Raw genomic sequence first — 27,743 nt, forward strand, 5'->3', positions numbered from 1 at the left:
GATTTCTGATTCGTGTTTTTCCCCACGGGGTTGGGTTTCTAAAATCCTCTTAGTGTAATGTTGTTTGGGAAATGTTTTTCAAAACGTGTCAATCTGAAAAAGCTGTTAAACTTTTTTATTTTAAACGACATTGAATTGATTTCGGGGGGTGGAACTAGATGATCTTCAAGGTCCCTTCTAACCCAAACCACTCTATGAATTAGTACCCATGAAAGTCCCCTTGGAAAAAAGTGACATTTTAAAACTAAATCTACTGAATCTTATTTTGAATAGAAAAAACTTGTGTAAGCAGAGTTTTTCACAACTTCTCATCTAAATCAGATGTTCCATTTTTAGGTCAAGTCAGAATATCTTTGTGTATCATTGCATTAGAAATTCTTTTTCTGCACTCTATTAAATGGCAACTATGGTGAATTAGTTTTTTAAGAGGGAAAATCACATTTGACTTGTTAAGTCTTATTGCGCTCTTTTACTTTTTTTCCCATCACAGAATACATGTAATAAAGCAAAAAGTCGTGCTGTGGTTAACACTCTGAAGGTAGCCTTTAAACAGAGCAGAGTGCACTTTCCCGTAGATGTACCATTGAACATTTTTTAATTATCAATTATGAAAGATTGCTAATTGGCTTTATATATGTTTGTCTCAGCATTTGGTGAGTCTTCAGGTTTTCTCCTTCTGTATTTGTGCAACCATCAAGCTTTGAAGAAATACAGAAATCAATCACTTGCTCCAGCTGGCGCTGACGTTGCCACCTCTAAGAGTGCAGTCAGCTTCTGGCCTGTTCCTTTCCAGTCCCAAAGGGACACACTGTGTGCATGCTCTTTGCTTTTTCTAATTGAGAAGTCTGACCTTCAAGATGCTGGGTTCATCATGTTTGGTGGGGCCCGCTGTGAATTTGAGGAACTCAGCATCGAGAGAGGAGTCCTGTGCGGTGAAGGAAGAGTCTTCTCCCACCGTAGGAGTGCAGCGTAACTGCTAATCACCACATCAGTTTAGGTCCCATACACTCCTCACAAGGAGAGAAGACTATTTATGCCAGTATTGTATGCCCCTCTGTCATTATAAGCTGTATCTAAAGACTATTTCTACAGTCCACAAGTAATTCAGATTTTTTTGCCAAAACGTATTATTTTTATCCCACTTCCTATGGATCAAAGACTCTCTGTGCCTCCTCAGTGCTTTTTTTCCTCCAAAAGATTTATCCTGTTAACAACAGCTGCCCAATTATGTGGGGGTGCCCTTAGAGCACAGGTTTTTTTTTTTCTTGGTGATAAAATTGGAAATCCTCCAGACTTGTAGCCACTAGCTGTGAATGGCAATGACAAATGTGTCTTTCCTCTAGCTAATGCACTTTGCAATCAGGAATAGTACCCTCTTAAGAGGTTCTTGAGTTACCAAAGAAGTTAAAGTGAGAATTTAATTTGTCATTTTTTAAAAAGCTTAACCACATCAATAAATAAGTCCTTCTATGCTCTTATTCTTCAGACTCACCTCTCACATGAAATAGATAGTGAAGCACTTAGTGCTTAGTATCTTCAATAAGAATCTATGAGATCATACATTTACATATTTCATCAGGCAGTAACTCATCCTGCTTCTGTGACGTGGAGGAAAAGGAAAGTGGAAAAAGGATTTGCCCTGTCTTTCTGCCAAAGACAAGGTTTTCTAAATTCGTGTGCAGAATTAAGTGTATGGCTTTCTTGTACTTTTTTGTAGTAGCATATCTTTTCTGCACCTTTTGGTTTTTGTGAAGTCTTACTCCGGATAAGCACTGCTGGAGTCTGGTTAGAGGGTTAATTACACTCCTTGCATTTTCCACTCCCTTTGCTTTCAAAATATGACCCTACACTTGTGGATCATGAAATAAGTGGTAATGCCTGCCAGAGTTACCTGTACTGGAAGTATGTTTCATGCACTTTCCTATCCTATATCACACCTGCATCTTTTTCTGTAGCTGTCCAGACAAATATCTTGTTCATTTTAGCTCGGGAACTAATAGACAACTCTTGTATTTATTTTGTATCCACAAATAAAATCATGTTAACGTAGGGGGAAAACCATCTGTGACCTAAAGCTGTCTTTGAGTTTGCATCTCCATTCATTTCAGGTTGTTGTATCTTTTTTTTTGCAGAAACAGCTTCAGAAGATAAATATTGAATTTTGACATAGTGCCTAAATAAAAGCTGCCTAAAACCAAAACACTTTTGATTGCAGACGTTGTGAACTATTTGAAAGTGCTGTTTGATCATAGCAAAAGAAAGCTTCCTGTTCATTTTCAGATTAGTATTGGATTTATAGTGTGCTTGGGAATTACTTTGATAAAATGCTTTCATCAGAAAGCTGCTGTAGTAAAACTGGAAATTCTTTACAAGCACAATCTTGCTTTGAATGGAAAATTATGAGGCCCAACATGGAAATTCTGAAAAGGAGCCTGTGAGAGATCACAGTTCAGTTGCCTGAAACATGGGAGTTGAAGTTGAAACCTTTCCTCAGAATCATACCAAATATGTCTTTTGCTCTTCCCCTAGCCCCTCCAAATATTTAAAACTCCTATATGTTTCTGGGAATGACCACAGTTTTATGGTTTGACTTTTGTCTCTCCGTTGTTGGATGCCAACATGGAGTTGCTTTTCTGAAGTGGTTTTGTTAGTCCTGTTGTTCAGGGGCTGTTCTGTGACCAAGTGGTCTTGCTTCCTTGGCTGAACACCTTCATTTTGGGGAAGCAATCTTTGTACAATAATGAGGTGGCCTTTACTGCTGGATCTGCCTGACCTGATCGCTTTGATTTGAAAGTTAATATGCTGTAAAGCTTGTTGCTGTAATTCAGTGAGTGATGTCTCTTGGCAATATGTGGGAGTCAGATGTTGAGACACGTTCTTTTAGGTTTCATCTCTGTTTCTGTCCATTGATGTGAAGACTGAGGGGTGCTTCTCTGGGCTCCAGCTTGAGAGTGCCTTCCTTCTCTTTTCATGAAGCTCCCAAGAGATAATTAGTGATGAATGAAAGAGTTTTGTTCACTTAAGAAATAATATTTTCTGTCATCTGTCACACTCTGAGGTTGTATGTGAGGTTAATAGGGTAATGCACACATCATGGTTCACATGGTCTTCAATTTGCTGATGACAGATTTGCTTTGTTTTTTTCCTGGCTGGTCAATGTAGCGGCTTGTAGAATAGTGCCTGGAGTATGGAAACTTCAACGAATGCTTGTGCAATAGAGAACATCAGTGTAAGGATGGTAGAAATTGTGTCAGTAATCACAGTTGTAATTTTGTCTCACTGAGGTGTTTGCAGGACGTCATAACCCAGGGGACTTCTTAGGTTCTCCATATCTCAGGTAGTTGGAATTGTCAAAATCACTTTCAGTCTCTGGCAAGATAAGAAGTGAATTAATAGCTGTTAGAGGCAAGGAAGAAATTTATGACTTGTTTCCGCAATCCTGCAAACTCACCAGTAGTGAGACCTCTGTCTGTGATGACAATGCATATTTCTGATCAAAAATGCTTTTGGAAATTCTCCTGAGGAGGAAAAAAACAGTTGAGTGTTGTACTGTGAAGAAGAGCCCACTGTGAACTACGTTTTGAATGCCTCTATCTCCTGTGCTTTGGAAATCCTGAGCCATTCATTTTTGGGGGGAAGTAATTCTGTTACATGTTTTTAAAAACCCAAACATTGCAACTGGTGCCTTTGAGACTTCGGCTCCGTGACCTATGTCAAAATGCCTTCCTGTGTTTTGCTTCTGGGATCAAAGGGCTATTGGGTATCAGGGAATTTGAGGTTAGTACTTTAAAATGTGCGTGTATGAATGTTGCTCCCTGAAACTGTTTCTCTGAGGATAGAAACTAGACCGCTCACACAGAAAACATACTTAACAAGTGTCTCTGTGTGGTGGGTTGACCTTGGCTCGACACCAGGTGCCCACCAAGCTGCTCTATCACTCCTCTCCTCAGCAGGACAGGGAGGGGAGAAGAATAAGATGGAAAAAAACTTATGGGTCGTGATAAAGGCAGTTTAATAAAGCAAAAGGTCGTGCACAGAAGCAAAGGAAAGCCAAAAGATTTATTCTCCACTTCCCAGGAAGCAGGGCTTCAGTACACGTAGCAGTTGCTCCCAAAGACAAATGTCGTCATAACAAATGCCCCCCCCGCCCCCCCGCCGCCTTTCCTTCTCCTTTCTCTTAGCTTTTATTGCTGAGCAGACATCATACGGTATGGAATACCCCTTTGGTCAGTTTGGGTCAGCTGTCCTGGCTGTGTCCCCTCCCAAGCTCTTGCCCACCCCCAGCCTGCTGCTGAGGGGGGATGTTGGAGAGAAGCCTTGGTGCTGTGACCAAACCCTGGTGTGTTACCAACACCTCGCTGGCTGCCAGTACAACAGCACAGCGTGACGAGGGCTGCTGTGGGGACAATTAGCTCCAGCTCAGCCAGACCCAATACACTCTGTTACTCCTAAACTTAGCGCGGCAATGGTGGTTGTTTTTCTCATCAGGGAAGTAATTAGAGAATGAATAGTCTTGGGAAACACCAGCAGTATTACATAGAGTTTGGTTGGGTTTGAGATCTGCGAACAGTTCTCTGAGGCCATTCTGTGCAGTACATTTAAATACCGTATTATCCACTTTCAAAGTTTTCCACTTGCTACCAAAGAAGGTGGTTCTGGCAAGAGAAACAGCAACAAAATAGAGGAGATTGACAGGAAAAGTAGAAGGATAAGGGTGGGGGGAATAGCACAATTATAGTTTGAAAAATCAGTCATGTAACCTGTCATTGTAATTCCCAACTGCCAATTAAACAGCACATACCTGCATAAAGGATTAGTAACACTGGAGGGTAACATTCAGGACCTTGAACAACACTTCCAGTCTATAATTTGCTAATTGTTTGATAGATACCTGCCTCACACACACAGTACGCTACCGTATTCCAGTGCTTAATATAATCAGTCCTAGCAAAACCAGACCTCCAGCTCCATAGCTAGCTGGCTATGACTTTACAATACGCCCGTTGCTTGAATAGATTTTAAAAAAAAAAAAAAAAAAGGACAGTCAGCCGGAAAAATTACACAATTTATTCCTCCTCGTGTGTTAGGGTGCTGTGCCAGCCACCTGCTCCTGGGGAGCTGTAGCGGCCAGGGCTCCCCCAGGGCAGCAGGCACCTCTCTGGTGATAAGGGAGGTCTGAGGTGAAACAGAGTAAGAGATCCACAGCAGGTTGCGCAGGGCTGGCAAAGGCAGCGCTGCCGGAAGCTGAACCAGCTTGAAAGCTGTTAGCAGGTATGGGACGCAGCTACGCTTGTATGTATGCCTGCTCCTTGGGATGGTCTCCGGCAGCGAGGTCACGGAATAATTCATGCTGGACGGGACCCCGGGAGGTCTCCAGCCTGGTCCCCTTCTCCAAGCAGGACCAGGAGGAGCAGGTTACTCGGGGCTTTTCCAGTTGGGTTTTGGAGGTCTTCAAGGATGCAAATCCCACATCCTTTCAGGGCCCCTGTCTAAGTGTTTGACCACCTTCATGGTGAAGAAGTGTTTCCATGTATCCAATCAGGGTTTCCCATGTCCTTGCTTGCATCCACAGCCTCTTGTCGCTCCCCGGGCACTTCTGAGGAGAGTCTGGTGCTTCCTTCCCTAAATCCTCCCACGATGTAGTTGTGGGCAGCCGTTCGACCCCTGGAGCCTTCCCCTGGCCATAGACCCTGTGCAATTTAGGTGACTGTGGATACCTAAAAGTTGAATGCTCAATTTTTTTTCATGTTTGTTCTTTGCAAATAAGAGCCTGAGAAAAAATGCAGAGGTAAATTCAAAACCATTCACTGTAGTGAGCTGACTGTAGTGATAATATCACTTTTCGGATATTTATTTTAGTGACAGCTTGCTTTTGATAGTAGGATTAATGGGTACCAAAAAACTTCTCAGGTGATCAGTGTGGACTAGCTACAGTAATAGCATCTAGAGTAACCTGGATGTGAAAAAAGTTAAAGAAGGAGTTTCAGGACAGAAATCCTCTTTGATCTGAGATAGCCAGGACTCCAGCCCTTCAGGCTTTTTTGAGTGCTTTATTTAAATCTGCCGACTTTCAGAGGCATACTGAGCATTGTGTTAAATGAGCATATATGTCAACTCTTGAAGGCTTGTGCCGAGTTTGGCAGTGTCCATCCCACAGCTGCAATTGCTCAGATGCACTGGTCACTGAGAGAATCGTGTGAGGAAATTACTGTCTCGAGATCCTGAAAGTCAGGACTTCGCTCCCAGCTTTCCTTCAGATCATCTCTGTCTAAGGGCAGCTGTGTTAAACACTGCATGTCCCAGTTCCTTTTTGGTGAAATATAATAGACAAGGATGCCAATTCCTTTGTGTTCCTGTGTAGAGGTTCTAAGTGATGGACTGCCTCTAAATTCTGCCCGAATCTTAGGTACAGCTGATGGGTCCTACCAGAATGCAAATAGAGATCAGCACCACTTCTAAACTCTCACTGCTTATAACTGGGTGTCTTCCAGTATGCAGTTTGGCCTTTACGTGGGCTTTGTTAATTCTTGTCACACAAAGATTCTGCTTCTCTCAGTTCAAATATACTACTCCGTTTTTCAAAAGGCACATACACTGCCTTTAAATACACTGAACATCCTTATACCCTTTCTGTACCACAATGAAAGTTGTTGTCCCAGCATTACTTCAGCTAAGAAGTGTTGTCAGAATTACTTTTTTTTAAATAGAAAGTGAATGTGTGCAATCTGATTGACAAAGCCAGGCAATGGCTTCTGAATTGTGCTGAATCTTGTGAGCTGTCTTATAATTGCACACTTTTCATTTAGGTTATAAAGGCATCGTCATGGCTTCCAAAATTATTTGGATGCTTCCATTTGCCTGGATGATTGCTGATGCTGATTCTGTGCGTTTCAAATGTCTTTGGATGGTTTATGAAGGGTGGAAGAACTGCAAATCAAAACATAGCTTTGGTGTATGTTTAAAATTAATACATGGATCCCACTACAGAGGATAAGAGTGTTTCCTTCATGTCTCTCCATGTCTTGTATAACAGATACATAAAAGGGCTTGTAGATAGTTATTTTTTTATAGTACATGGAGGGAATAAACTTTTTTATTACTCTGTAGGTGACAGAATTCATCAGGTGAGAAAGTAGGAGGCGGACCTGGATTCTGCTTCCTACTCATAATTTGCTCACCATCTGGTGCTGAGAAGGTCATCCTGCCTTTCCCTTTTTTCCTCCAATATGAGAGACACATAATCCCTGATAAAGTGTGTTCATGTGGGCTTTGTATATTTATTTTTTTTTAACTTCAGATTGTACAGACCTGGAGTGTCTGAATAAAAAACATGGATGTGACAGGCTCCATATGGGAAATCAGGGTTTTGGAAGGCTCCAGGCTCTGATAATCTTACTGTGTCTTAGTAAGGAACCACAGATACACCATCCAGTTAACTAGGTAAGACATTTTAAAGCTTTTCTCCTTCCGAATCCTCTGTAGGGATCAGTCCAGAGTCTTGTCTCATCTGTCAGAAGTAGGGTATCACCAGTCTACTTTTCTCTGCCAGCCTTTCCCTGTGTCCATGTGTGCTCTGCAGCCTGCCTGTTCTGGGCCAGAACAAGAGTTTGAAGAAGGGCTTTCCAAGGCAGAAGAGCATGAATTGCTCTGTTTTGCTGGAGGATGGGGTAACCCCACAGGTAGGTCCACAGTCAGAAGTGCATCAAGATGACTGAGAATTTGCTTCCCTGTGTGTTATAACATGGAGAAACAGCGGGGCTGGTGGGGAGACAGCTCTGAGGTTTCTGCCATCAGATCCAAAAAACCCCTGGCTTTTAAAAGTTGATCATTACTGCTGTTACTGCAGTGGTGTGTTTTTTCTATGGTCAAGGCAGTGCAACTGAACCCAAGAGACACCTGTGGGAAAAGTGACCTTTCCTGTCCAAATGATTGTCAAGTGAAAGCTGAGGAGAGCTTGCTGGTAAATTCTCTTAGCTGGTAACATAGCAGATGGGAAATCTTGATCAGAAAAAAACAAAACAAAAATAAAACTTTGCATTTAATAGCTGTCTTTAGATACTAGATTTCATGGTTTGGATAATTTTTTTTAGTAGTGAGACAAAAATCTAAAAATGGTGTTTCTCCTCGTTATCACATAGATTGGGATTATCGTACATCCTAATTAACAGACTGGTTAAGATTCGTGTCTTAGACTAGCTGATTTGGTTGAAATTGGGCAGCTGATATAATAAACTCTAAAAGTCCTCTTCTAATGAGATTTTTCACAAGGAACCTGGTCCATTGTGATGGGATTTCTTAAATCATAGCAAATCCTGTTCATGGAATCAGCTTTGGGTGTACTAATAGAAACAGCAGCACCTCCTGTCCTTTCTCTGGGGACCAGCAGATGAAGTTTACAAAGAAGTTGCATCTAGGGTACCAGTGGCAGGAATAAGAGCTTAATGTAAGTGAGAATTGAGATTCTGTAAGTCATTTCCTTTTAGCAGGGATCATAGTATATATGTTAGCTCACTATACATCTAAGTGTTTTGTCCTGCATGTTAGAACTTCCATTGTTATAACCTATGGAAGATAAAATCGGCATGTAGCAAACTGGATGATGCCCTTCATTTGTAAGATCTGGATTATTCTGCAGAGGTGCTCTGTGTGCTGAGGAAATTGTTATTTAAACAGTATAGATGGAACCTCCCAAATTCTGTTATTTGTTTTGCAAGAAAAAAACCCCAATATCTGGTGGGAAAGAATTAGCATCTTAAGAGAATGCTCTTAACTGGGACTCAGTATTAGTTAGATTTTCCTCAGTAATGGGAAGTTTCTCTTAAGCCAAACTGGAAAGCATAAGTGCCCCACCATGGTTTTGTGAAGGTTTTCTCTAGCTAAAAATGTCTTTTCCCTGTGGTTGCAAAGATTCTGGCAAATCTAAAGAGAGGTGAGGTGGGGAACCAGATGCTAAATAGCTTTATTGCTTCTCTGTGATGTGACTTTTCCTAATCCCATCAGAACAGCAACATATTGGTTGCTTGGCTTTTTTCCCTACTTGACATATATATAAAAACGAGTGGAAAATCCTCTCCTTTCCTCATTTAAAATGACTAGCTTTCGCTGGTGCACCATCTTCCTAGATGGAGTAAAACATTCAGTGGTACCAAAACTCCTATAGCAAATGTTCAGAGCCTCTGCACTGGCAGAGTGCTGTTTCCAGTGCAGAAGGGCTTCCTCTTTCCAGACGCAAATCTCACAGGTCTGTTCTGCTTTTCATTTTTACTGAATAATTGTCTCCAGATGCTTCTACAGATTCATCTCTGATCTGAACATTGCCCTCAGAATAAATGTAGCAGTTACTGCCTCTGAGAGTCTGCAGAAAGGAAAATGATTCTGCCGTTATCCTTACTGTTGGGATTTATTAAGATTGCTGCTTTTATGCCTAATAATTAAAAAATGTGCAGTGTCATGGGATGTTGCCATGGGTCTAAAGTAAATTAATTCAAGCTGACATCAAGATTTAAATGAGCTTTGTTTTTTCCTATGACAGGGAGCTGTGCCATCCTGCTTTTTTTTCCTTTTCTTTTTAAAACAAATTGCTAAGTTAGTCTATGTGGGTTTGCAATAGATAAATATTTTTTTCCAAGAGATAATAACCTCCTCCCATGAGGTAGAGTTGCCTAGCTTTCCACTACTAGAACATTATTGCAATTTTTTGTTATTTTCCTCCACTTACTCCTGTTCCTGTAAATTTACATTGAAAGATTACAAAATACTTAGGAACTATTAACTGGTTTAGACAAAGGCTCTGCAAGAAGTCCTTTCAAGTTCTGTGTTTCATTCGATGCCAAGAATTTAGTTGTGTGTAAAAGCACCGTGTCTAAATGGCTTTTCTCTTGTATTTACAACCTGTTTGGCCTCGTTACAAGAAGGACACAAGAAACACTAATTTGAAATATTTAAAAATCCACAGTGGTGCTGTCAGAGGGAGGAAGAGGCACCCAAAAACCAAACCTACCTTTCAGAGTCAGCATGGGTGTGTCTAATGGGATCATGTGGTCCTGGTTTAGTTCACGTAAATAAATATTCACTAACATCATCTGTGAAATGTTACCTGATGTTGTTATGCCAGTACTACTTGTGCTTCCATAATTGAAGTTAAAATGAATTTAATATTTGAAGCAGAGCATCACAAGAGGGATACTTCATATTACTCCTAGGATTAACAGATATATTTAGGGGGTTGAAGTAAATATTTTAAAATTTTATAAGTATCTTGATTAATTTTAATTTAATCTAATTTCAAAATAATTTCCATAATACAGTGTAATGACAGAACAGGGCAGGCTGTTCAGAGTTCCATTTTCACTAAATCACTGAAACCTTTTGGTATATTTGGAGAACTTACTCTTAGGTCATAATTTTTCTGCCATTCTCTATAATTGAAAGTTTCTCAGCAGGGAATTAAAACATAATGTTTACTGTCTCAAACTCTTAAAATCTCTTTGCTGTCTCAAAATTACTTCCACGTACTCTTACATTCAGCAGGACAGTCTACTTTTAAAATACGCATTACTCGCTGATCTCTTAAAGGTGCTAAATCTACGTCCTTTCTGGAGAAGACAGTGACTTTAAATTTAAACTGTCCTTGCTGTGTTCAGTATCGGTGTATTCATGTTGCATTCCCAAATGAACCACAACTTTTGCTGTGTCACAGTACATTATGAGTGGAAATGAAAAATGTTCTTTAAAAATCTTTAAAATCTAACCTGGGATTGCAAACCTTGTAGAATTGCAGGCCATGATTGTTACCACTTTTAGTTGTTTGAGTAATTCTCCTTTGCACTTACATACTTTAATGTAGCTGTATCTGTTTGAGATGTAAGTTGACCTTTTGGTTTGCTGGGTTTGGGATAGCTGGCACAAATTTACTTTTTTGGGGTTTTTTTTTAACATGAGTTCACTGCTGCAGACTCTCAAATGCAATGCTAGATTAAAATAGGCTTAAAAATTAAAACCAAGTGTTGAAATTCTAACAGAAGGAAAAAATCCTACATTTTTGAGACAATTTTGGCAGTTAATTTCCTAGTAAAAATACTAGGAATTCCAGCTTGCAGATAGTAGGCCAGGTACTGAGAAAACTAAAGGCAAATGAACAGGCAAGTAACTGTATGCAAAGAAAAAACGTACGTTCTCCGGAGTGATTGATTGCTTTATGCTTTTGTACTTACACTGGATACCTGCTATTTAAAATTTGAGCCATTTTCCCAGAGACCTTCCATTTGTCTTTGGTGTCAAACATTTCCATGGTAACATTTCACTTTTCTGTTTTCCCTTTCGCTAGCTTTACCTAGAAATAGAAGAGTTGCTTATTATTGAGAAAAGATACAGTTTGGGTCCATCATAGTGGTCTTGGGATATTTTTACTGACATTATGTTTCATCAGCTAATACAGTAGATTTATTCTTTGCGTCAGTAGTGATGTAGTTGTCTTTATTGCTTTTCAGTTTCTTAAAAATATTTTTAACATTCCGTAGAAGCTTGAGGGCTACAAAAAGAAAATGACTGGGATTGGTTAAAGACGATCTAATGCTCTAAGTACCTCAGTGACACACAAAGATATTTCAAGCGCATTTAAGCTGCGATGGTGAGCACATGAAATGTATGCGTTGCAATGATTAAGACGACTGTGAAGGGATAACTCAGACATGTGCGTTATAAATTTTTTTCAATCTGTTATTTCTTACTGGTTTGTCCACAGTACATCTGCCTTACTGAGGTCCCACCGCAGGAGTGAAAAAAAGGCCTATATAGAGGCTGAAGCACTTGCTTCATTTGTTTCAGAAGCTGGGAGTAATGTGGTCAATAAGCCAAAAATTACTCTGGAGACATAGTTTACATTCCTGCACAGGAATCACAACTTCTGTATTTCTTCTGCAAAGAAAAAAAACAACAAACCAAAACCAGTCTTCCCCATGTGCTACTAGACTGAGACCTGCGTGCATCCTTAGCAAGGTCAGCACGTTTCAGCAAACCTTGCAGGTCTTTGGCACTGGAGGCAAGAGGAGTAGCAGGCGGTTACCCTTTGGGAGGCAGCGCAAGGGCAAAATGGGATGCTTTGTCAGTTTGTTTCTCAGAGACCTGTCAACAGCAGATGACTCAGGACCCGCTCCTGCCTTTGCAAGAGTACGCGCTTTAGCGAGCATTTAGTGAGTGAATTTTTTTGATGCAGAGTGTGTTAGCAAAGTCACACCACTCTGCTAAGTCTCAGTAAACTTCACTGTGCTTTCTCAAAATCACATACTTTTGCCAAATTTGGGTTTTTTTCAGAGGTGCACAAACTTTCCTGTGTCTGTTTCAGCAGTTGTCCTCTACCGCATTCAAGAGCGAAGCATCTCGAAGAAAAGATCACAAGACAAATATTTTAAAAGATATGACAAGCATGTTGTTCTTTAGCCTCATCCTTAGAAATTGTGGAACAATGTTGATATTTTTTTCCAAATATTTAATGTAAGGCAAATCCCCAGCACAACACACTTAATACAAAGGAGTTCAGGTTTATCAAAGTAATGAACAACAGAGGGAGATGCGTTCAGGTAATCTTAAGAGTAACAGTAAATAATAAGCCAGTTTACGGTCCTTATAAGCCAATTTATGGTGAACTTCAGACCTTACCTGCCCAACTCCTGACAACCACATAATTAGCTAACTTAATAGGAACACACTTCCTACCACTGATTAGTATTTTCATTTCTTACTGTGTATTTCCATAGGTGATGCTAATAAATCTTTTTCTGATCATTGTACCCCTTTTGTGCCTAGAAGCAATTGCATTACAGGGTATGTTTATCTTTCCCTACACAAGTAGCTGGTTTCAGCAAGGGAGCCACCACATAAGGGGTTTATAGTGCCTTGCAGCCATATTACTTTCTATTGTAATTCTGCCAGTTTTTGCAATGCAGTTTCATTTGCTGAAAAAGCGTTAAGACACCAGCAGGTGCTGGGAAACAGCAGGAAGCAAGAGCCTTGTTTCAGTTATGAGCACTTTTCCCCCCTCATTTCCATTCACATAGTGGGGATCAGAGATTTATTCAGGATTGTAAGATATGCTCTTTGAAAACATCCATGTTTCTCATATGTAAAGGAAGGGGTCAAAATACTTTTTTTTTTTTTTAAATGCTGGAGTGCAGATTTTCTTTCCCATTGAAGGCGAATTTATATACAGGTATAAAATATAATCTCCTATCTACAGTGCTGGTCTGTGAGGCAGGAAGACCTAGTGCTGCTCGTTTGGCCACAGCCTACTTGAAAGCTTGGAGTGCATTGCTGCAGTGGAGCCATCCACGTGCTCTGGAGTTAGGAACATCCATCAAGGCTTTGGTAGATCAACAAATTTAACTTTTATCGTATAGATTGTTGCCCATGTTGCCAGACTGCAGGATTTTCTGTGCGGGGGGTATCTCATCGTACTTGGTTTTATGTTGTCATGGTAGAGCCTTAATACTGATGGAATTGCTGCAGAAATACGGCATGATACGCAATAGCAAATTCCAGTGCTGGTTTCCTTCAGGTCTGGAGGGTGGCTTCCTTCCTTCATCACAGCCCCCTGTGGAAGTTTCCTTCAGAGCCTGACAATCAAGTTATAACCTTAATTAACACGGAGCTGGGGGTTGTTCCAGCTTGGATTATTTGAAAATGTGAGCATGGCTTCTCTTGTCATTGCAAGCCAGGCTGAACTCAGGATCCTTTTACTGCTCCTGATGATCAATTAAGTGTTAACCATGAAAGGGAAAATTTAGTAGTGGGAGAGATTGCCTTTTCTGACTTTAAAGGTGACATTGCAAACAGTGGACCATATTGAAGTTTTAATTAAAAGTATTGCCAACTTCTCTATAAATTTTACTGTCTAGGTTATCGGTTGTAATCATCTTTTTCTAAGGAAGTTAAATCAAAGAGCACAAAATTGATGCTACCCTAATGTGAAATTATATTAACAGGATATATTTTTCCATGTTTATAGTACCCTTATGTAATAATTTAAGAAATATTTTGTACATATGTTTGCATAGATATGAAACGTAGTTTTTAAAAAAAAATGGTTGCATACACATTCCAAAACCCTTTTCATAAATAATGGGACCTAACATGGAAGCTTCATGTCACCATTACTTAATGAAACATGTCCTGCATAAATGCATATTTATACTTTTCCCAGGCCTGAGGGAGTATGTTTGATGCAATATGTGTACAACATATGAGCATTTTAAATAATGATCAGACATGATATCTGAGCTGTACTACTTCAACTTGCAGGCATGTTTGTTGATTATTTTGGAGCCATTGGATTTAATAATTTCATTGCAAAGGAGGCCTGCAGTTCGAGATGTATAAAGAAAACCTTTTAAGTCAGTTCCTCAAAGGCCTCTATAAATATTGCACCTAGAACAACAAGTGATTTTCTTAAGCGCCTTGCACTGTTCTACCAAAACAAACGCAGATGGGAACTGTTAAAATCTGTTTTAAGTTGTTGCACCATTCCTTTACATCTGATACTTCTCTTGAGAGAAGAAACCTCAGTTATGCTAACCTATTATTTTAAATACCAGTTGTTAAAATCTGCAGGTTATTGGGGGAAAGAAAAACTTCATTTGAATGATCTGTAAGCCATAGACATTTATCCACCGTATTTTTGTCCTTGACTGTGTTTCCCTTTGGTAACTCTGATTCTAATGGCAAGTTAGAAAGTTGCCTTTCTGTGCTGAGTTCACAAGTGAGATGGTTCTTTATCTTACTTAGGACCAAGTTTTCTATTTGTGGTTCTTCTTTCCTATGAAAAGTTTTGCAGTCTGCTGTCCTCAAGGGTGTTGCACTTAATTTTATTGGAAGTGTACAACAAAACGGCTATGGGTAGTACACAGGACTTTTTTAGAGGAAAGTATGAAAATTTATCAGGTCTTGCATGTGTTCTTCTAGTAGAAGACTATACAGTTGTGACCATCTTTTTAATTTCCTATTATACTGGGCAAAACAATTCACCTACAGGTAGAATGGAGTATACTGAGCTGTGTTAAAAACCTTTTGGAATTAGTACTGTGAAATCTTAATGCAAATTTCTCCTATATTGCTGTCAGATTGGATTTGTGCATAGAGTAACCGTGGTTTTGTTTTGCTGGAAACTACTATTCCAAGAGTGCTGCATATCCAGAGATCCTGAAGAAGTATACTTTCATCTAAGCAAGAATGCCCGATCCTGTGCTAACTCTTCTAATAAACTCGCCACAGTAGTCTGTAGTGTAAGAGAACCAAAATTTAGTTTGGTTTGGTTTTTTTGTTTTTTTTTTTTTTTTTTTTAAATTATGGTAAGTCTCTTGCTTTCATTGGCTGCACAACAATATTGACCTGAAAGTGGCAAATTGTCAAGATTTGAACTACACTGAACTAAAATCCATGTGCAACTTAAGTACGCGGTGGACTTTAGAGCATACAGAAGAGAAACCACAACTTCAGTTTCTTACTTTACTACTGATCTGTGGTATGAAACTTCAGCTGGTTTGGAAATCCTCATTTTTTAAACTTTGCCACCTTACTAGAGTTTTAGCATTTTTTGCTCCAGGGAATTACACTACATAAATTTCCTGAACTTGCTTTTTTTTAATTCTAGTTCGACAGTGTTGCATTCTGAAATATGCTGTGCTATAAGGAGTACAACAGGAAGCGGGGGTTGCCATAGCCACGGGTTTGATTGAATCTTAAGACCAGTTCCTATACCAACACTGTCATCGTAATAAAGATGACAATATTTTAGCTTGTCAGATGCATTATTTTCAATGTTAAATTCTTTGGAAAAAATGCAAACTCTTCAGGTGGGGGGGGATCTTCTTTCTGCTACTGTCAAACAAAGTTCAGGTATGAATCCTGGGGATTTGCTTGTAGATGTTGGTCTTAAATAGATAACGTCCAAACAAGAAATGAGAACTCATAACCGTTTGGGTTACTGCGGTAATAGGAAGTCCCACATCCCTTCTCCAGTCTCCCCATGCTAATTCTCAAACCCCAGAAACTCCTCTTTCAGAGCTGTATTTCAGAAGTACAGGGGTTCTAAGTAATTTTGTAAGTACTGCTTTTAAGTTAGTAGAACTAATTTCTCTAAAATCTTATCAAGTTCTTTGTATACATTTAGGATTTCTAATGTCTTTAATTTTAAAAAGTACAGTCAAAGATAACTGCAGAACTTATATTAAAAAATATTGACTATGGAGTGGGTAGCTACGCACACAGAAAATTTATTTTTTCCAATAAAGCAAATCTTTTTAATCCTCTTGCTGATTTAAGTGAGAAGAGGATTCTCATGAAAGAAGTTGCAACTGATGATACTTATTCTATTATTATGTCCTAATAGCACTCGAACTAATAGATATTACCCAAATATATGGAAAGATGCAGTTCTTCCTCAAAATAAAGAATAGCCTATGCAGACAATTCTATAAAATCTTTATCTGTAGCTCATTTCATTTAAGAAATTATGGTCAATTGTTTGCATAATTGTTGTGTATAATTGAACTTCTGACATTATTCTGTGTCCTCCTGTGTTATTGAAAAGAACTTCATTCCCAGATAGTATTGGAAATGTGGAATTATGAAACTGCTTCTGCCCTCTATCTTCTAATATGTTTTGTATTTGGAAATCCTAGAAGGAGAGAGAAATCCATATTACAGTCATCTAGAATTAGTAGTTTCTCAATCAAATAGGAATAGTGAAATTTTTACTACTTCAGAAAAATAGTTTTCTTACCCTTTTTTTCCCAAGAGAGGAGCAAGTACTAAATACCTTTAATAACATGTTGCTTAAGGAAGTTACAATGCTTTTAACGAAGTAAACTAAACTAAAATACTTTAGTAAACTGAAATACTAAACAAAGTATGTAAGATATTTTCCTTCCTTCACTTGAAGTATGGTATTCTGCATTTCAGTTACTGTATCTTTCCTGTATTAATAGTAGATTGCAATATCTTTATAAATTGCATTGTTTCACTCTTATTTCACAAATTTCACTGGCTTTTGTGCCAGACACGATTGCATCTGTTAAAGTAGTATCCTCTGCTTTCTATAATGAAGTCACAGTTACATACTTGCCTTCAATGTGAGTTAATTTCTGCATTTTGACTTTTAGTGGGAATGAGGTGAGTGAGTGCGGTTCACATACTGAAGACTGGAAGTGGTGGAATATGCACAGCAACTGTCAAAAGGACACAAGATACAAAAGTGAATTAACACTGCTTATTAAGGAATTAATTACTTGTCACACTTAAGACTAGCATTAAATTCTTTAAGTTGATCTGATGTGCTGGTGGCAGAAGGAGACAAAGCGCACCGAGAAACCATGGTGAGATATTTGCATACACCTGCACTGATTGTAGTTTGGTCATTGCAAGCAAACTGTGCTGTTTGTGTACCGAAGCACCAGCAAATCATAGAATCGGTGGCATTGGAAGCAACCTGTTGGGTCCCTTTGTCCAACCCCATTGCTCAAGCAGAGTTAGCTAGAGCAGGTTTTCCAGGAACATATCCAGTCAAGTTTTTAATATCTCCAAGGATGGAAACTCCATAATCTCTCTGGGCAACCTGTTCTCCTGTTTCACCACCCTCAAACTGGGGAAAAAAAAAAAAAAGTGTTTTCCTGGGGTTAGATAGAATTTTGTGTGTTTTCATTTGTGTCCATTGTTTCTCGTCCTGTCACTGGGCATTACTGAGAGAAGGCTGGTTCCCTCTTTTTTGTACCCACCCATCAAATGTTTATACACCTTGATAAGTCCCTTAATCATCTTTGTGGCCTTGCCTTGGGCTTGCTCCAGTAAGTCCATATCTTTGTTATACTGGGGAGCCCAGCACTGGACACAGCAGTCCAGATGCATCTGCATCAGTGGTGAGTAGAAAGGAAGGATCACCTTCCTCGACCTGCTGGTCATGCTCTTCCTAATGCAGCCCAGGATGCTGTTTGGCCTTTTTGTGCTGCGAGAGTGTGTTGCAGGCTCACGATCAGCTGCTTTTCCACCAGAATCCCCAACGTCTTTCTTGGCAAAGCTGCTTTCCAGCCAATCAGCTGTCAGACTGTACTGGTGATTGGGGTTATTTCTCCCCAGATGCAGGACTTTGCCTTTCACCTTGTTGAACTTCATGAGGTTCCCCTCTGCACCGTTCTCCAACCTGTTGAAGACCCTCTGAATGGCAGCACATCAGCCTGGTGTGTCAGCCACTCCTCCCAGTTTTGCATCATCTGCACATTTACTGAGTGTGCACTCCACCCCACTCAGGTCATCAATGAAATGTTGAACAGTGACGGCCCCAGTATTGACCCCAGGGGTACACCACTAGTGACTTGCCTCCAAGTGGACTTTGTGCCACTGATCACATCCCTTTGGGCCCAGCCGTTCAGCCAGTTTTTAATCTACCTCACTTTCCACTTAACCAACCTGACCGTGCTTTGTCAGCTTGACTATGATGTTCTTACGGGAGACACTATCAAAACTTTACTGAAATTAAGGAAAACAACATCTACTGGTCTCTGCTTGTTCACCAAGCCAGTCATTTCATTGTAGAAGACAATGAGGTTGGTCAAGCATGATTTCCCCTTCATAACTCCATACTGACTACTCCAAATAGCCTTTTTGTCTTTCATGTGTTTGGAAATGCTTTCCAGGAGGATTTTCTCCATCACCTTCCCAGGGACTGAGGTGAGTCTGACCAGACTGTAGTTCCCTGAATCTGCCTTCTTACCCTTCTTGAAGATCACAGTGGCATTAGCTGGCTTCCAGTTTAGGGGACCAAGACAGTGTATATAATACCAAGGAGCTGTGTTTAAAAACATAACTGAAATAATTCTGTGTGGTTTTGTTCTGAGATGAATAGCATAAAATATTGATGCGCTCGGAATAAGTTGTCCTTGTGTCAGATGCAGGTAATTGAATTCCTCCTCCTGTTCCATGAGGACAGCATGTGTGGCTGTTCCTCCTGCAGAGGCCTCCAAGCACTATGTCATGTGCTCGTTAGGGTTTTCTGAAAAACTGCTTCAGATACACGCTGGTGGAAGTTTTGCATTTGTGATGCCTGCAGTAACACTGGTGCAGGCTTTATAGACATAGATATAGGTCTTTTGGAAAACTTTACTGCTTTTTAAAGTGACGTTTAAGGGGTATGAAAACCTGTGCTTTAAAAGGACAAGTGCCCTGCACTTGGAGTGGTGTACAGAAGAGCCAAGGCTTTGATCAGTCATCAGCAATAGTCCATGTTTGGCAGTGCCAAGTTCTGCGCCAGAGAATTTACCCTGCCAGGTTGAGAGCTACTGCAGACACCCTTACGATCCTAAATCCTCTCATGCTATTAACCCTTCTGCAGGGCCAGATCATTTCTCAGTTCCTAATGACGTGTGCCCTTAGCTGCATTCTTCAGCCACACTTCTTGTCCAGGGTTTGCGCTGGGAAAGGCATTGATGCTGAGAGCCTTCAAAACTGCAGTAACCCTTGTCCTGAATGGCAGAGGGGTGGCTGGTAATCAGGATGTGCTCTCCAGTCCCTGTGTCCGGGGGGCTCGCTTTCTTCTCTTTGCAAAAGTTCTCTACGGTACTGTTTCTAAAAGTGTTTGTGTGGCCTCAATTACAGCAGCTCAGTACAGACATTGCTGTCATGCTTTATTTTTAAAAATGACAGCAGCAAAACAGAAATACCAATTTAATGTCACATCCACCATGGGAGATTCAGTCTAGTGGAGAGAACAATGGGCTGACAATCAAGGGGGTCAGCCTCTATTTTTGGTTTGCTCGCCGACTGGCTGTGCAGCCTTGGGCAAATCGCTTTCGCTTCTCCCTGCTTCTGCTTCCCCTCCAACTCCCTGCCTTTTTCATTTGGATGATTAGCTCCTCTAGGCAAGGGATGTCTCTTGTTTGTACAGTTCCCTGGGTTTCATTTGAAGGCCTTGGGGTCTCCAGCACTGTAACAATACTAATTCACATCAATTTTATCACTTATCTCTGATATACAGATCTGAGGAGCCTAATCTCCACAAAGGGATGGACGTTCCTGGCTCTTGTGTTGATGATGTACAACAGAGAGCTACCATGACAAGGCTCTTCTCTTTCTGATGTGTCAGACCCATCACATCTCCAGGGCCTGGATCGGGACTCATAAAAACATCGTTCCTGCTCTGGACACTGGTGTCATGCATGTAGGAGTGTGGCATGACGTGCGCTCGTGCGTGTGGCCCAGGAGCAGGATGTGCTCAGCTGGCACATGGTCTGCCAACTAGCTGGCCTGGCGTATCCGTCAGGTGAGCTCATGCTCGGGTCTGCAGCCATGTAGCAGGTCTTGGTGTAGTTGAGTCCCTGTGTCCCTAGCCAGTCTGTCTGTATTGTGGTTTGGCGTCTGGAATAGCCAAAGACCTTGCACTTTCTCGGAGATCCAGATCTACGTGAGGCAAGAGGGAGAATATTCAGTATTGTCCTAACTCAGGGCTGGTTGGAGCCATGTACGGGGTTTGCATGTAAAAGCAAACCAGGGTGCATGCCATTAACTAACTATTGGAAGGGAAAGGGGCATATAAAAGCCATGAGCTCATGATTTTTCCAGTCCTGGCTTGTTAGACATCTCTGCAGTCAGCCTTGAGGGAGTGCTCGCTCTTGTTTTGAAAGTTCTTCAGCAATTGCATTTGCCTTTTTGACACACCTCTCAGCAGAGCGGGCACTTGTCAGTGCAATACATACAGCACTGCCTGTTGGGCTGACATTTGTGTTGCCTTCCCCTCACAAGCACGAGCCCCTTCCCCTTTCCCATCCAGAAGTGTCCCAGCCAGGCTCAATCGTACACTAACATGGCATTCACAGTCCAGCTTGCATTATTTGCTGTTCCTTCCTGGTAAGCTATCAGTGGTTTGTATTTAGTGACAACACAATGTTGTTAAGGGGTTTCTTCTTCACATGCTATGTGAGGTTGCTGACAGTCATGATTTTATTATGGATGTTGTCGTGATTTCCCTTAAAGCTTCAGTTTCCACAGTGATGGAAAGCTTGGGCTTCCCTTTTAAAAATAGTTGTGATGCTCGGCTCTTCAGAACAGAAGATATGACTCTTAAAGGCTAGAATATTGAAGCAATAAATAAAAATACATCAGTTTGTTCTAATTCTTAAACTCTTGAGTTTTTAAAAAGGCTGGGATTGACAGTACTAATTACATAACGTAGGAAAGAAATGATAACTTGCTGCCACCCACTGTCCATGCCATTTTAGTGATAGTGAACGCCCACCTCCCAGAGTGGAGGGTACACTCCCATGATGGATCCGTGGCTCATCTTTTGTCGTAGCAACAATACGGGCTGGGACATGTGCTTCTTCCAAAGCATAATATGAGTGCAATGATTTCACTGGATGCATATACAAAATGGGCAAGTATTATAATAGAATGTGTCAGTGGATTCTTAATTTGCATAGGAATTAGCATATATAAACCACATGTGGATGAAAATTCTCCCCGAGAGAAACTTCTCTGAGCTATTATTACTAGATTACAAAGCATAGTCATTACTATATCATTGTGAATACTATTAAAAGAACAATGCTTTTTTAAAAAAACCCTAATTGTAAATAATGTTGTTTTAAACGGTGGGTGAGGGAGAACAGGGTTCATATCACTCAGGGATGATAATTAAAATCAGCAAGGACAAGAGGCTGTAGTAGTTATACAAGTTAGAGTTCCTTTAAAAAGAAAAAATCTGCCATCTGTTAGCAATATATGCATAAGAGCAAACATTCAGCTCTCGTTTAACGCAAAAGGTGCCGTTCGCAGTCATGTGCTGGGGCTAACTGTGAGGTGACGCGTGGAGGATGCTGAGGATCCAGCCCCAGGGAAGCGGCCGGAGGGAAGTGCCAGCGCTGAACATCAGCTCAGCCCCTGGAGCTGCGGGAGGGGATGCCAATAACACAGCCCTCGTGCACAAAGCATCAGCCTCGGCAGGTCTTTCACACTCCGGTTGCGTGATGGCTGGATGAGCCTTATGTAGATCTGAAAAAAAGTCAGATTTTCTCTTTATTTCTAGCACGTGTGCTGTGTAAATTTGCTGGTAGTTTGTACACGCAAAATAGTTTTTCATCTGTGTGGTCAGTTAAGTTGCCATCCAGCAACGGGCTGTAAACAGAGCTGTCTAAGCAAGGGTTAACATCTTAGTTGTTTGTTTGCCGTCAGAGGAGAGCAAATATTAAAGAATGCAGTGGGGAAAATGGTGTCTGTAAAGTCAAAATTTAAAAGTGGCAAATGAGTCTTGAGGAGGGGTAGTAGAGCAAGAATGACTTTGCAACTAGATTTCAGACCAAAGATGTTACCTCGCACAATATTGCTGTTTGTCTCAAAATGTACATCACGTTACAGGAGCTACAACAAGGAGGTGTTGATGTTGCCATTGGAAACTTAATATTTTGCATTCCCTAACCTTGGTTGTTTTAGCCAACTGTCTGTGTTAGATCTCATGCAGTATCTCAGAGCCTTAAAATCTTTGGTGTGCCTATCCTCACAAGACCCCGGTGAAAGAGGCGCATACAGCATGCCTTAGCTGAAGAGAGAAGCAGCTTTCCGAGCATTTTCTTTCCTTGCTTTCCCTCACACCCCCTCCTTCGCTTACACTAGCACTTGAGAAATTCTCTTGTTATTCTACTGCAGGCTGTTCCACCGCGAGCGAGCTGCATTTGCTGGGGAGAGGAGCACTGCTGAGAGGAGCTGATGCACTGCGCCTTCCCCTCAGCAAAATCCTCCCGTCCACCAGCATCATAAGAGTTCAGTTGCGAAGGTGGGAATGGGGAGATTTCTGTTCCCCCCGCCCTCTGCCTTCCATCTGAAAACCTTACAGTTCTTCACTTAATAATGAAGAACACACATGTGGTGAATAAAATATTAGTACAAAGCAGAAAATATACTGTAGGGGTGTTTATCCTGAAAGGAGTATGAAACAGATCAGGAATAGAACACAGTAACTACTCCAGGTAAATCTGCTTATTGCTTTATTTCTTGTAATTTGTAATGATCATACCCATATCTTTGTCGTGCATGATATTACAATGAGATGACTTCATTCCATGTGTTGTGCATCACTGTCCTTGCAATGCAGTTCTTTCAGTTCATAACATTAGTGTGTGATTAAATCATAGGATTGGGAGTACCTTTCAATATTGGATGTTGAGAGGCAGCGAACATGACAAAAATTTTGTTTCATTTTTTTGAACTTGTGATAAATGTATCTCTGCACAATATTTATCTGGATTAGCTGGGAGGAGTTTTGTTTTCCCTAAAGATACTTTGATTTATCCTTACATTTATAATAACTTTAACAGATGTTTTGAAATAGCTTAGTCCCAAAATGCAGACTTAAAAAAAGGAATTTGGCAAGAGAGAGGCTTGCATGAATACAATAGTTTTACTTCTTAAATTTGTGAGTGAATAGAAATGTTTACTCAATGTTTACTGGCATTGCTGAAATCCCAAGCAATGCAGTGCTGCGTGGCTGCATAAGGAAGTGGACACAACCATAGCAGTAGTTTCCTTGGAGAGATAGATATGCTGAGAGCTCACTGATGCAAAATAAACTACTGATTGATTTAATGATCTGCTTTGATGATCCATAGCGTTCCTTGTAACTGAGATAGGACACATTTCCTTCAGCATTGCATATATTTTTTTGTCTTGACAGTGTTTTGACAAAGATTCTGTAGTGCTCCTAGAGATGTTCTCTCTTAATGCCTTTTAACTGTATTCCAGGAAAGCAGCATTAACATTAAACACTGTTTTCTACTGCTGCAGTCATAACACGGCGTTTACAAGTGTCAACGTGAAGTCTTACCAGATGCATCACAGCATCTGTGTTGTGACGATGGAGCAGTGATATGTTATCCCACTAATGTACAGGGAATCACAACTTCTGAAGTGAGCAGAAGCTGAAACATTATTACACTGCATATGCTTAAGCATAAATAACTCTCTCTTCTGTGTTCTGTCCTGCCAGCTGCAGCAGCTTCAAAATCTTGGATATTTTTTTTTTTTTGGTGTAGGGTGGACAGCAAAAAAAGAAATTAAGCATATTCAAGTAACTGACTGTTTCAGGTCACTGTGAAACATATTCCTGCTCTTCTGTAAACACAGCTTTAAAGGATGTAATGTGTCTCTCGCAAGTATAATCAATTAAAACTGATACAGGGCATGCCATTAGAGACCCTACCTTGAGCTTGTTGTTGCTGCTGAGTTGTTCCCATCTCTGCTGTCTGTACTATGGAGATGATCTACTGTCTGCCCATCAGTCTCTCTCTGTACTGTTCATAGAAAATAGGGCTGTGTGAATAACTGGTAGTTATTTGTAATTCTGGAGGCAACAGACAGCGTAGCTTTGGCTGTCAGTAGAAAAAGTAGCTGCAAAGATCTCTTGGTATTAAAGACACCCTAGCACTGGGATCCCAGTTTTTATAATAATAAAAATTTATGTGGACTTTTCTTCCTTGATACCCAGTTTGGGAAAACAATTCTGACCTGACTCCCTCCTTTGCCAGGAGGCTAATGAGAAATTTCTCTCATCCCTGCTAACGCTTCTGCAATTGGAAGGGAAGGCCCTTGTAATGGAGAAATATGCGTGAGCTGCTAGAGAGCGCGCAGCAAGAGAGGAAGGCTGAGGGAGAGACCAAGAAACCAGCCGTATCTTTGTACACCCAGGTTAGCAGCAGAGGGGCTGCTCGAAGGGACGTGAGGTCTGCTTGTTTGTCCATGTGAATTTTCAGCCACAGTCAAGGTATGGGAGTTTGAAACAGCCTGCCAGCCAGGGACTTCTTCCTCATGCTCCTCCCCAAGTTTTTTAGTAAAATAATACTTAGCATGCCCACCACAGTATTGTTCTGACTTTCACGGCTCACACAGTATGTGGTTGGGTGTTGAATCTCTCTCTCAAAGAAGAAACTAAATGCAAGGATGTAGCAGCAGGTACAACTGAAAATGTTGGTTTTGCACTTTTACAAGTAGCTCTGCAGGTGCAGGGCAACACATGTGCCAGATTTCAGATGTTTTAATTGCATGCATTGACATACTTTCTCAATGTCTGAGTTGTCAGGGGAACATTAGATGCCATAAAGAACAAAAGGGGATGCATGGTGCTAAGAGGAGGAGGCAAAGATAAAGCAGCATAATATGGAAAACGAAGGGGCCAAATTCAGTTGCTGGTAAGTTATGAGCATGGATTTACCCAGGAAATGCCTTGGAAGGTCCCTGTGGTGCGGGGTGTGGGCAGGCGTCTTTGGGGCTCAGCTGTGTGCTGAGCACTCCTTTCCACACACTCCTTCCTTCCTTCCCCTCTCAGCGTCGTGTGGCCATTCAGTGACTTGTCGAAGCCTGTGCTTCACATGTGGTTGCATGCAAAGCATCATGGCCCCGTTGCTGGTAGCCAGGTTGGTCATACTGATGTGGCCATGCCACTCCTCGCGATCTTCTGAGGGGTGCTTGGGCCTGGCCTCTGTTTCCTCTATAAAGCTTTCCTTGCTGAGTCTTTGCTCTTGGGGAGCCTAAAAAATCTTAGCAGGCTTCTGGGTATAATTTCTGAAGAAGGCCAGTGAGGAGAGGGAGACACTACAGGGTCTTCAGTTCCAACTGCTGACATCTCCCCACAGAGGAGAATCTGGACTTGTGGTCCTGCTCCTGCCCTGTCTTCAACGGCAGGAAGGTGAAGTCTGTAATTAGAAGTCTCAAACTCAATTACAAACTCTCAAAAGTTACTCATCATGATTAGTTTCCCAGTAACAATCCCTATTATCAAGTGATCATAATAATATTATCAGAGAATTACAAAAACTAAAGGTGGTTTTGTGGCTTATGCATTAATAAAGGGAAAAATCGTTTTAATCTAAAGAAAGAATACCTGCTTGGAAATCTTAAAACTGACACAAAGTTACCCCATCCTCAAATTGTATTTCAAAGACAGTTACTGATATGAGTAATCTTTGAATACTGGTAAAATAGCAAATGACAGAGGTGCTTTTTTAAAGATAGGACACATTGCTGTTATCTGGAAAGCAATATCAGAAATATTTTTGGGTTTTATTATGCTCTCACATTCAGGAAAGCACTGAACAACCAAAAGCCTCAACAGGTAAAATCATAGAGGGCCATATCCCATTGTATACCTTTGTAAACTGGTGAATTCTTGTCAAGAACAAAGTGTTTATATGATGGCAAACTTAAAGTGCATTTTGTATTCTGCTTTCGGTGAGGTTCTCCAGTACGTCTCCAACTGATAAAACAGTCTTTTCACTATATACAAACAAGTTAAAAAATACAAGAACTTTTTTTTTATATATGTATATATAATAGAAGATGCTCATTGTCCACTCATACAAACAGCAGGCTATTTTGTATGTTCATACAGTGAAATACAATTCATGCCTACTTTTACCTCTTTATATATTTTTATGTATTCATATATATATATGAATGAGAAAAAGACACGGAAGAGCAGTCATTCTGATGGTGCAAAACGTAGGAGAACAACCCATCCAGCTGGCTAGATATGAAATCTCATTTCATGCATTATAGCCATTTCCCAATAGTTGACAAGATGAAAAACTGTTAATTAATTTTATTTATAAGAGCTGGATAATAAATTTGAAGAAATGGAGAATAAGCACTTTCCCAGCCCTCACTGAAGAACAATGCCAAGAATACAATTAGCTTTGTTGCATTGCTCCAGTTAAGTTTATGAGTGATAGAGAACATGAAGGTCCCTCCTGCACAGAGCTTAGGTGCGATATAATTTACTGATTAGTCACAAACCCATTTTGGTAGTGCCTTGATGTATTGTAATAGACTATTTCACAATGTTAGAAAAGTTAATCATAAATAGACAGTCAAAAGCATTTCAGACATTTTGTTAGTTGCTGTTAGGATGAGGTTGATGACAGCCAGAAATGCGCCATTGTATCTGACATCCCTATTAATGGCCTCATTTTAACCGTTACAGTCCACCACATTCAGAAGTACACGTGTTTAACGTTTGCACCATAAAGTGCCTGTTGAGGGCTGTATTCCAGCTGCAACATGTGGCTCGTAGATGAAAAGGTAAAAATACATAAAAGAATGACGTGAAAATGGATTTTCATTTTTCAGTCTCAATGACCCTGCTGACATTTCCTTCACTTTGGCAGAATAACTAGGCTGAATATTTTTAGTCATTCCGATCCCTCTAAAGCGCTTTCCTTTGGTAAATGGAGGGATTTTGATTATGTTTGTTCGGGTTTTTTCCAGGCAGTTTTGGGGTGAGCAGGAAATAACAATGAGCTGCTAATTTCCTTTGGACACTGAAAAAATGAATTCTGTAAGAATTAATGATTTTTATCACAAGCATAGCTCAGAAGTCTTTGTTGCTATACAAGGGTCCTGAGCAGGAAACAAGTACCATATAATTGCATGGCCTTGGTGTCCAAGTATTAAGAAAAATAAGGATCCCTTACAACAAAAATGTAAAATTCATTCAATCACCAAGGAAGAGTAAAAAAATCTGGGCAAAATATGGCACTGATTATCATCAGTCTTGAATTTTTCCAATATCCTCTGACCATGATACATGTGTAAAGCAGTAGCAGTTCTGTTCAAGGAAAAATTCTCTCTTTCCAATTATAAAGATTTGCTGATATTCAGGTTTAGACTTTTAATTAAAGAATACACTAGATTAAAATCATAGTTAAAATAAAACATGAAAA

General features: G+C 40.4%; 1 protein-coding gene across 6 annotated transcripts in view; it reads left to right on the forward strand.

Annotated features, from left to right (window-relative positions):
- MYRIP (myosin VIIA and Rab interacting protein) overlaps positions 1 to 27,743 on the forward strand; it is a 239,194-nt gene that overhangs the window by 122,246 nt on the left and 89,205 nt on the right. Inside the window, exon 1 of one of the 6 annotated variants that reach the window (XM_054817528.1) lies at positions 22,763 to 23,000. The exons of the other annotated variants lie outside the window; for them this stretch is intronic. The gene's annotated coding sequence lies outside the window, so the exon portion shown is untranslated. Of the gene's footprint in view, positions 1 to 22,762; positions 23,001 to 27,743 lie in introns of those variants that run through there. 6 annotated transcript variants of the gene reach the window in all.

This window comes from Grus americana, chromosome 2 (assembly GCF_028858705.1).
Source record: "Grus americana isolate bGruAme1 chromosome 2, bGruAme1.mat, whole genome shotgun sequence".
Taxonomy (NCBI): domain Eukaryota; kingdom Metazoa; phylum Chordata; class Aves; order Gruiformes; family Gruidae; genus Grus; species Grus americana.